At 36.4% G+C, this 10558-nt stretch overlaps 1 pseudogene; it reads right to left on the bottom strand.

Annotated features, from left to right (window-relative positions):
- Positions 1-7945: 7945 nt before the first annotated feature.
- LOC149561657 (cullin-1-like) lies at positions 7946-9449 on the bottom strand (annotated as a pseudogene).
- Between the last annotated feature and the right edge of the window lie 1109 nt (positions 9450-10558).

Here is a 10558-nt window from a genome sequence, read left to right as displayed (position 1 = left end):
ATGAGCTTAACCTTATTGACTATATTCTTTACTACTTGGCTTACATGAAAAATTTCAAAATTTTGTGAGTAGCAATATACCTTATGTCTCCCCCTAAGTTGATTATGCCTTGTCCCTTCTTGAAATTGAAATTTTGTGCCAATGTGCCTGATCCTTTCTGTCCTTTGTCTTATTTCTGCATTCTGAGCCTGTATGTTGTATCTGATCTATGTGAAGTCCCTATTTTCATATGATTACCAAATTTTTGCATCTCCCCTTCACTCCTTTATTACTTGTCTCCCCCTTTTTGGCTATTTACAATCATTCCACTTTATTCTCAAAATGAATGAAAGAATGAAGTGAGAGAATGTAATCAAAATGATCAAAAATTGGTAATTACCCATGATATCTACATATCTCCTCCTTTGTTTATTACTCCCCCTATAATATATCTCCCCCTTTTTGACACCAATGTCAAAGGGTTCTATGGATTAATACCATGTTTTGCCAAAAAAAATTGTTAACCTCTAAGAGAATCTTTAGAGTTGCATCCCAGTTGTCTTGTGCAATATCCAGTGACTTGTGTTGGATGGCAAGCTCTACTACTAGATCTACAAGTCCTTAATGTGTAGAAAGATTGGGATCTTTCTTTAGGACTGTCTCTGCATACATCTACTCCTTGTGGAGTACCTCCAAGTGAGGGGTTATTGAGGACTAGATTTGCATTAGTTTAGCTTTTATTTTAGCCTCCTCTATTGTTAATACAGCTCATTCCCTTTGAGTGTGAAGCATCTGAGCAAAATGCTTCTCACTTTGTGCTAGATTGGTGGGAAATTGCATGCTAGAAATCTTTATATTTCTTTCCAAGCTCAATATCTTCTGGCCAGTTTCTTGTGTGAAGTTGGAAAAATCACTCAATTTTTTGTAGAGGGAGAATATATTCCCAAGTACAACTTTGACTCTATCTAATTTCTTAGCCAGGTCTACTTGTCCCAAAATCATATCATTAGATATCTTCTAATTGACCTTACCTTGAAACTTCTTCTCTAACCATTCCATAAGTTTTGCATTGGTATCATGGTCCTCATTTGTTACATGATCAAGTATATCTAATAGTTGCTCCATGATTGGTCTTGATTCATCTGGAGACTATAGGCTAAAGGCATCCATGAATATATCCTTGATTTCATTCAATGCTTGTCTGTATACTTTGAATCTGATTCATCTTTTCTTCTATGATAGTGTTAGATTCATAATAGGGTATCTTTATTTCTTCATCAAGCTCAAGAATTCCATAATGAATTATCTTGGCTACCCTAGTTGAGCTCGAGCCTGGTGTTCTGACTTGTAAAGCTAACATGTTAGTGCTAGACTACTGAAGAGGTTTTGTAGGAGTACCTACTTTTGGTAGTTCAACCAAAGTTTGAATTTAGATTCCTCCTTATTTGTTGCCTCTTCCTTCTCTTCTTCTTGTTTTTTTTCTTGTCTCACTTTGTCCAGGGGTGTACTTGTTGATTGTACTGATGTATTTTTATCTTCCCCTGCTGTTGCACTTGGCTCCTGAAGTGCTTGTGTTATTACTTTTGGTGGAGAAGGTGGTGGAAGTAGAAGAAGTCTAGTAGTTTGAGTGGTCTTAGGTGGTTCTTGTGGTGGCATCTTGACTTCCTTTGATTTATCTACTGACTTTTTGTAACTCATCAACACTGACCAATATAGGACTTGAACATAATCCCGCTACTTGTGTTGATTGGTCAAGGATCTTTCTGAGATCCTCTATAGTTAAAGGGTTAATTTTTTGACATGAAATGTCAACAACATCCTTTGTCTTGATTGTCTCTAGAGGTGTAATGTTAGAATGAGGAGGGTTAGAAGGTGGTAATTTTGTGTCTTGCACACTCTGTTCTTGCTGCCCATCTGTCTCCTTTTCCTCTTCTTTACTCATTTCCTCCTCCTTTTCTTCTTCATCCTTGTTTTCTTCCTTCACTTTCTTCTCTTCTACCTTCTTCTCCTCTACTTTCTTTCTTCTTTCTTCTTTTATTTCCTTTATTTTCACACTTTCTTCTACCTTGTATTCTTCATCAAATACATCATCAATTTTCTTGTACAATACTTTCCACAATCTTGTGGATTTGCTCACAACTTCTTCAATTTTGTTTTTTAGAATAGAAAATGCCCTGTATCTGGGAGTAAATCTATTTTTGTGCCTTTTATTTTCATTTACAATTTTACTTTTAGTCAAATTAGGCAACAACCTTGCTAGTGTAGACTCCCTTATTTCTTTCTTAGTTTGCAAACAAAAATACCATTTGTCGTCTACAATCTTGTATAATTCCTTGGGCAATGACCCATCCAATTCTAGAGGTGTATGTTTATATTCTACCATCATTGCATAGATAGATTACTCTATTTTATTTTTCTCATCCTTTGTGAGCTTATTATAATCTAAACTTTTCAAATCATTCAAGTCACCATTCCTAATCTTTGCACGTACTTTGTCAATTGAAGACTTAGGAGGATGACCTACCACTTTGAACTGACTGAAGTCTTTTGATTCTATCTTCTCTTCATTAGAATAAGGTTGAGCTACTAAATTTCTTCTTTTCTTTGGCTCTTCTACAATCTTCTTAGTGGATTTCTTCCTCTTTTCTGTTTCTACTTTTGCCTTTTGTGTAGTAGCCCTAGTAGTGGCTCTAGTAGTAGGCTTCTTGGCTATAGGTTTTGCCACTTTATTTGGCTAAGGTTGAGGAGCAAGTAGTACTTTTTCCTTTCTTTTAGTGACCTTGGTTTTGATTGGTGCTTCCTTGGCTTTTTCTTCCTCGACACTCTCATCCTTGCCTTCATCTAGGCCTTGGGTTAAGTGAAGTGGCCCTATTGTTCTAGTTGATCTTCTTCCCTCTCACTATCATCCTCTTCTTCATCATCACCTACTTTCTCTCCTTCTTTTGTAGTCCCTATCTCACTAATATCTACCCCAAACCTTTTCTTAAGCTTTCTTACAAGCTTGTCCTTCTTCTTGACTGTTGTTGCTTTCTTGAGGTCTATAACCACCCTTGATTTGACAATGTCATAATTACCAAAGTGCTTTGCAATTTTATCAATTTCCTCTACAAGAAATGTTGTAATAGCTACTAAAGCTTGATCTACATCAAGCTCATAACCTAGTGGTGTAAGCCATCTTCCTCTAGGGATGACTGCTTGCATGTATGTGAAGTCAATATCTACAAGAAAGAAAATGTCCTTCTCATGTTACTCCACCAATGAGACTAGAATTCTCATTCTCTATTTCATGGGCTTTTTGAAGTCCTCAAAATACTTGGTCATTTGGGCATCAAAGTTTTCACCCATTTGTGCAATGAACCCATTGATTTGCTCAATTATTGTTTTGTCTTGGTCCCAATTCACCTTACCAATTGAAGGGAATTTTTTCATTACATAAAAGAACATGAAAACTAATACTAAACCAAATTTTCATTGAGCCCCTTTTGACTTCCTTATGCCTCCCAAGTTTTCATTGATTTGGTGCAACATTAGCTTGGTACAATCATAAGTATGATCCTTTTTCACTAGCTTGTAGGAAACATCCACTACTATGCAGGGTACATTGTTCAATCTATTGGATTGGTATAATTTGTCACATATTACCCTCATAGCAAAGTCTAATAGGGGGTCTTTGATGGTGTCAATTGTCATGCCCCTATTGTTCCACTTTGCACCAGTATTTTTCTCAATTGCCTCCCTCTTATCACTCATTAAGGTCTTGGGCCAATCTAGGGTTTGAAAACCTATTACCCTACTGATAGTTTTCTTGGCGTATTTGACTAGCTAGTCTCTAACTAGAAGGATCCATCATGAATTCTACCTAGAACTATCCTTATCGATTCAGTTTTGAATTCTATGGTGAAAGCTAGGGCTTTGGTAAGTCCCTTCACTAGTACATTTGGGCTCATTTTTTGACCTTTATTGGTCAAAATTTTGACTCAATTTTTTACCAAAATTTGACCAACATATTGGTCAAAAATTTTCCAGTCAAAAATTTGACCAACCTACTGGTTGGTCAAATTTTCAACCAATACATTCATCGAAAAATGTGGAAATTGTTAGCACATTTTATGTCATTCATTGGTCAAACTTTTGACCAATGCTTGGTAGAAATCTATAGGGCATTGGTCAAAATTTTGACCAATGCTTGGTAGAAAACTATAGAGTATTGGTCGAACATTTTTTGGTCAAAATTTTGACCAACCAGTAGGTTGGTCAAAATTTTGACCAATACATTGGTCAAAAAATGTTGGAATTGTTAGCACATTTTCTGCCATTCATTGGTCAAAATTTTGACCAATCCTTGGTAGAAATCACCAATTCATTGGTCAAAATTTTGACCAATGCTTGGTAGAAAATTGCAGGGCATTGGTCAAAATTTTGACCAATGCTTGGTAGAAAACTACATGGCATTGGTCAAAATTTTGACCAATGCTTGGTAGAAAACTACATGGCATTGGTCAAAATTTTGACCAATGCTTAGTCAAAAAAATTTTGCGGCTCACAATTATTGAGGTCCACTTCAGCAATGGCCCTTCCTGTGAAATTGTTGTCTAAAATCTTTATAATGAGATAATGTGTTATGAGCTCTTCATCAGTGGGATGGAATGTGAATCCAGGAGGCAGTTGTGCATCACCCATACTGGATTCACGTTCCATCCCATTGATGAAGAGCTCATAACACATTATCTTATTAGAAAGGTTTTAGATGGCAATTTCACAGGAAGGGCCATTATTAAAGTGGACCTCAATAACTATGAGCCTCAAGGAGGGTTCAATTCCCTCCTTTATTATTCACTATGCATATAATCCCATACACCCATTTGATCTCAAATGATGATATGAACTGAATGTTGAGTGTCTGTGCTGAGTGCTCCAAAACCATCCATTTCATGCCTTCATCTGTACACATCATCTTTCTAGTCTCTTTCTACTCGCACACCCATTTCATTTCATATGATCATCTAAAAATTGTGTCACTCTAAGCTCTCAACTGTTTCCTCTTGATTTATTGGACTCGCTAAGTTGGCTCGCCAACTTGCCCCACTAAGTTGACTATTCAAGTATGCTCGCCAAGTTGACTCTTTGAGTTAGGTCATCAAGTCACCTCACCAAAGTGCCTTATCAAGGTCAATCTTTAGGTCTACTCATCAAGCTTGCTCACCAAGTCAGCTCGCCATGTCAAGTCTCTAAGTGACCTTGCTAAGTTGGCTCACCAACTTGCCCCACCGAGTTGCCACTTTAAGCCCACTCACCATGTTAGATCGTCAGGCCGGCTCCCCAAGTTTGCTCACCAAGTCAAAAATTGAAGTACGCTCACCAAGTCGACTCTCTAAGTTCACTCACCAAGTCTACCCCCTAAGCCAACTCTCCAAGTTAGCTCACCAAGTCACCTCCACTTGCCCCACCAACTCACCACTTTAAGTCAACTTTCCATGTCAGCTCACCAAGCTGACTCCCCTAGTGAGCTCGCCAAGCTAACAATTCAAGTATGCTCACCAAGTTGACTCTTTATGTTCACTCACCAAGTCTACCCCCTAAGTTAGCTCACCAAGTCATCCCCATCCAATCACCTCAACGAGTCTACTCTTTAAGTCAACTCACCAAGTTGGCTCACCCAGTGGTTTTACCACCTTGCTTCGGCAAGTTGGCTTGTTATGTGTGCTTGCCAAGTTGCCCTACTAAGTTGCTTCTCTAAGCCCACTAAACATGTCAGCTCACTTGTTTGGCTCACCAAGTTGACTATTCAAGTATGCTCACCAGGTGGGCTCACCAAGTCACCCCACCAAGTCATGTCAACAAGTCGATTGTTCAAGTATACACTCGCCAAGTTGACTCTGAGTTCGCTCATCAAGTCACCTCGCTGAGTTGCCTCAATGAGTTGACTCATTAAGTCTACTCACCAAGTCGACTCACCATCTCGTCTCACCAAGTGGGGCTCTCTACGTTGGCTCACCAATTTTCCCCATCAAGTCACCTCTTTAAGGCCACTGACAATGTTGGCTTGCTAGGTCTATTCCCAAAGTCGACTCACTGAGTCAACTGTTCAAGTATGCTCACCAAGTTGACTCTTTAAGTTTGCTCACCAAGTCTACTCACCATGTTAGCTCATTGAGTCAGCTCACCAAGTCACCCCTCCAAGTTGCTTGAAGCAAAGAAAAATTTGGTGTCATTCAAACTTACCATATCTGAAGGGATATAGTGGCTGAAAGTGCATATTAGATTCATGGCATTGAATATGATGGCTGGAAATTGCATATCAAACCCATGTAGGATAATATCAGTCTTTTGGTTGTAGATCATACTTCATATCATACCTTAAAGTGGTCATTTACTAGTCCCAAAGTGGTCTACGAAAGCCTACAATAGCTAGCTAACATCTGGATGTGATACATGTTGATTATATGGCATTAAAACCTATGGATTGAATTGTTATAGTTTGGTTTGTGACTAATAATAGGTCTATAATCTCTCTTTTCAGTCTTAGCAATAAACAATAAACTCACATTTTGCCATATCATTTAGCTGTACATGTTTTGATTCATTGCATAGTCATTTCCTTTAATCATTTGTAATGCGTTATCATAAACAAGCATCAAAGTGAGCTCATTCTCATGAAGAGGGAACATGAATACCAGAAATATCATTAGAACCATTTTCATTGGAGCTAATAAAACAAGCACATTAAGCTCTAAACCTTGTTTGTGTTCCTCAAGTTAAATGCTTACAAAACCAACCTTCAATAACACCATTTTTAGGCTACATATAAATGTCCATGGCACTGTCCTCACTATCCTTACTAGCATAATCATTTTTCAAGCGTGGAACTTACTTTTCATTTCATCCTTGTGTGCACCTACTTGCAACAGGGTGAACAGTGACACAACATTCCTCAACAGAATAAAAGCCTTGGATTACACATCTAGTAGATGCTAAGTTTTAACTTTTTATTCTTTGATTGAAATTTTGCTTCAATACTAGTGTGACCTTTTCACACCTTTATAACCATTGTTGCTTCATGGCACTGTCATCACTGTCCTTACCAACATAATCATTTTTCAGGTCTAAAGAAGTTGAGTTTTTTTGACACTTAGTCAAGTTTCCACATCTGTTATAGATGGAGCCAGAGAGGAGCTTGATTAATTCGCTCCTCTTGAGGCTCCAAACCCAAATTTGTCACAATTTCCTCAGTCTTGATACAACAACCAGACACTTGCAAATTTTGAACAATGTTATGTGTTTGAGCATCGTCATTGTTAGTATTCACTTAGCAAAAAATGTCCCTCTATTCACAAATTCATTTCCTATAAAGAGTGAATAGAAAAAGGAACAGTGGGTGACTGATGAACAAACATAGTGATGCTCTTAAACAATGTTGTATGGTAAATTTCAAAATGATATCTAGGATGTGACCAAGCCTCCTTCATGATGCTCCAGATTTTCCTATTCGAATATTGCCAATTTTTAAAATGCAAGGTAAATACCATTCAATCAACTTTGATTACTATATTATCCATATTAAAAGCTCTGATCATTTGGAGGACAAGAAGCAGAGATTCAACACCTATTTGTCTGGGATGAAGTACTTTTGTTGCTTCTATCAACAATTTAACACCTTATCAGAAGAACCACAAATGACATAGCCAATACAATATTCCAAGTCTCCTCTAAGATGTTCCTAATTTCTTTAATACTAGGTGACTACCATTGGCATTGATCACCTTTTGTTACCATATTATCCATATTACAACTTTACTACTCTAAAATGATGTCTAATCAATACAAATTTAGATCTAGTACTTTAAAATGAAGTTAAATCAGTCCAGGAGTAAATACCAATACTTTAAAATGAAGTTAAATCAGTCTAGGAGTTAGAGTAGCAACACCCTGGAAAAAGATTCATGAGAAAACATATTAGCATTGATCTTTAGCTAACTTGTAATTTATTGATTAGAATTGCATAACGTCTATCTTTATCCACATCCTCAATCACATTTTTTTTCTCATCCACTAGCGGGAGTGGAATCTGCAATCAGGTAGAAACCAATTCCCATTTGATCTCCACATGCATTAATTTTTGTTAAAAATAGATAGGCAAAATAGTATACAATTTTTTATATCAGAGTTCATAGCTTGATTCTCCTCATCTTATTAGTGAATTTTGAAAATACTTCGAAGACATCTGTTTGTGCCACAATTTTTGTATTTGGATCTTTATTGAGAATTTTATGTTTCACACATGAAAGAGAATGTAGTAATCTGACAATATCTTCATCGGTCAAATTCAATTGAGTCTTCACTTCTGAGTAACTTAGCCTTTCGGATGCATTGAATAGCAAGAATGTTGATGCCTGTGTATCATAACCACAGAGTAAGTTACACAAGGAAAAAGAAGTGAATTCCAGATATATCAAGGAAACTGACACTAATAAATGTGATGTATTCACTTTGCATATTTATGGTTTCTATAATACATCAATTTTCATTTTCCTTTAAACAGATAGCATAAGTAGAAAATGAATCAAATTATCAATGTATGGTCATTATCAATTAATGACATTAACCATTGCTTTAACTTATCCTACCCAACTAATTCTTAACCAAAAATTGGAAGAAGAAATTCCCAATAACGATCAGTAGAAAATGACCTATAATGCCATTTTATATGAATCAAGGAATCTAACTGTCAGCCAGTAATCAACCAAAAAGGAAATTTCCTAGTAAGTAGTAACAACAAGTTCCATAGGCTTAGGATAAAACTTCCCATTAATATTACAAGTACCCAGAGATTATATCCATGTAAGCTTTCTATGCTTTGTCTTTGTCTGATAGAACTGCTTGAACACCTCTACACATCTTACTTGCATTAAGTAGAAAAGGTCAAAATGTTAAAATACTTCAAAAATTTGCAAATTTAAAAGGTATACTATATACAAAATGGGCATACCATTTCAGCTGGTAGGTTAAGATCAAATGAGTTGTAACTTGGCCAAAACCCAGTTGTCAAAACTGTCACAGTCAAGTCTATGCCAGGATGTACTTGAGAATTTTCATTAAGATAATTGTCAAAATGCCCTTGGTTCTCCTTTGCTAATGTAAATCTATGACCTACATACAAGCACACAAATTTTTACACAATTTACAATTAGATTAACTTCATTGATAAGAATCAAAGTGAGTTTTTTATTTATGTATGATGCAGCATACCATTCCCTCCATTTTAGAAGTAAACTAACCACCACACTGTTGCTTCAGCTTTATCAATATGCTTCTTTCATGATCATAATTTGCACTTTTATCAAACAAAAGTCTCTGTGCAAGCTTCTTCCTGCAATTTCAACAAATATTAATTATATATCACAACACATAACAAGACAAAGTCCTAAATTTTAAAATAGCATTATACGGATGAAGATTGTCATTCACGTCATGAATTCCAAATGTGTAAAGTTGCCATTCCTCATGCTTTATGGCCTTTGGTAGAGTTTGGGTTAATCTATACTTGATAATTCGAAACAATAGTCATTTAAAATTTTTTAAAGCAATTAAAACTTGACTAGTACAAAAAGAAATTGAACCATATATTAAGAATATGGAGCATGTAACCTGGATATACCAAAATAGAAAATGTATTATATTCTAATTAATAGAACTCTACTGTTATAAACATTGGATTAGATTGTTTGAAGTAATAAAGGTGAACCAGCTAAATAATGGGCTAATAAAACATGCTCTATAACTAGTGAGAAGCATTAAAAAGTATATTAATGGTATGTTAGCCTGCACACCTAGATTTTGGGTTAGTTCAACCATGGAGATTCCCAGTCCTGTCAAATGGGTCATACCAGAAAACCCTTCTATTCTACAAACCTCAATGGGTGGTCCACATTGACTATCCAAGCAACTGCCTCCTCGGGGAATCAGCATAGCAAATGCCTATGTACCAACTTTTGGTGGCTTCTACATTAAAGAAACCTATTTTGAAGATATTGCCTTGTACTAAGAAACCTTTTGGATAGAGAACTGCCTATCAATTGAGTCAATCATTTCTTTTCAATTTGTATAATATGTTTTGTTGAAATACACATTAATTACCTCTTTTGGCTATTATAATTAGATGCCCCAGTCTTATGAGGGTGACCTTGATGGCAAGCCCCCCCCCCCCCCATGCTTGTTTGGGGCACAAAAATAAGTGTTCAAGATTGTCAATCAAGCAGTTCAGTGCTTTCTGAGGAATTTTAGGGATGATCCTTTAGACCTTGAGGGGAAATACATGAGGCTCTTGGAACAGGTTCAAATTTGTCCCTGCTGGCTTCTTATGGTTACCATCTAGTCTCATTTCAAATTATTGGTTGAGCACATTTCCTTTTGTATTCACTTCATTTAGTTGATTTCTCATTTAGACAATGGAAGTCAAAGGTGATTTTTTGAATATTGATGCAATGAACATCTTTGAATATGATGAAGACCTTTATGGAAAGATGGTCAGATATCCTCTTGAAGTTCTCGCCATTTTTGACATTGTATTGATGGATGTAGT

Source organism: Cupressus sempervirens, chromosome 4 (genome assembly GCF_028749045.1).
Source record: "Cupressus sempervirens isolate cs-2001-9-10 chromosome 4, ASM2874904v1, whole genome shotgun sequence".
In the NCBI taxonomy this organism is placed as follows: Eukaryota; Viridiplantae; Streptophyta; class Pinopsida; order Cupressales; family Cupressaceae; genus Cupressus; species Cupressus sempervirens.
The sequence above is the reverse complement of the archived record's forward strand: the minus strand, read 5'-3'. Positions and strand labels throughout refer to the sequence as shown.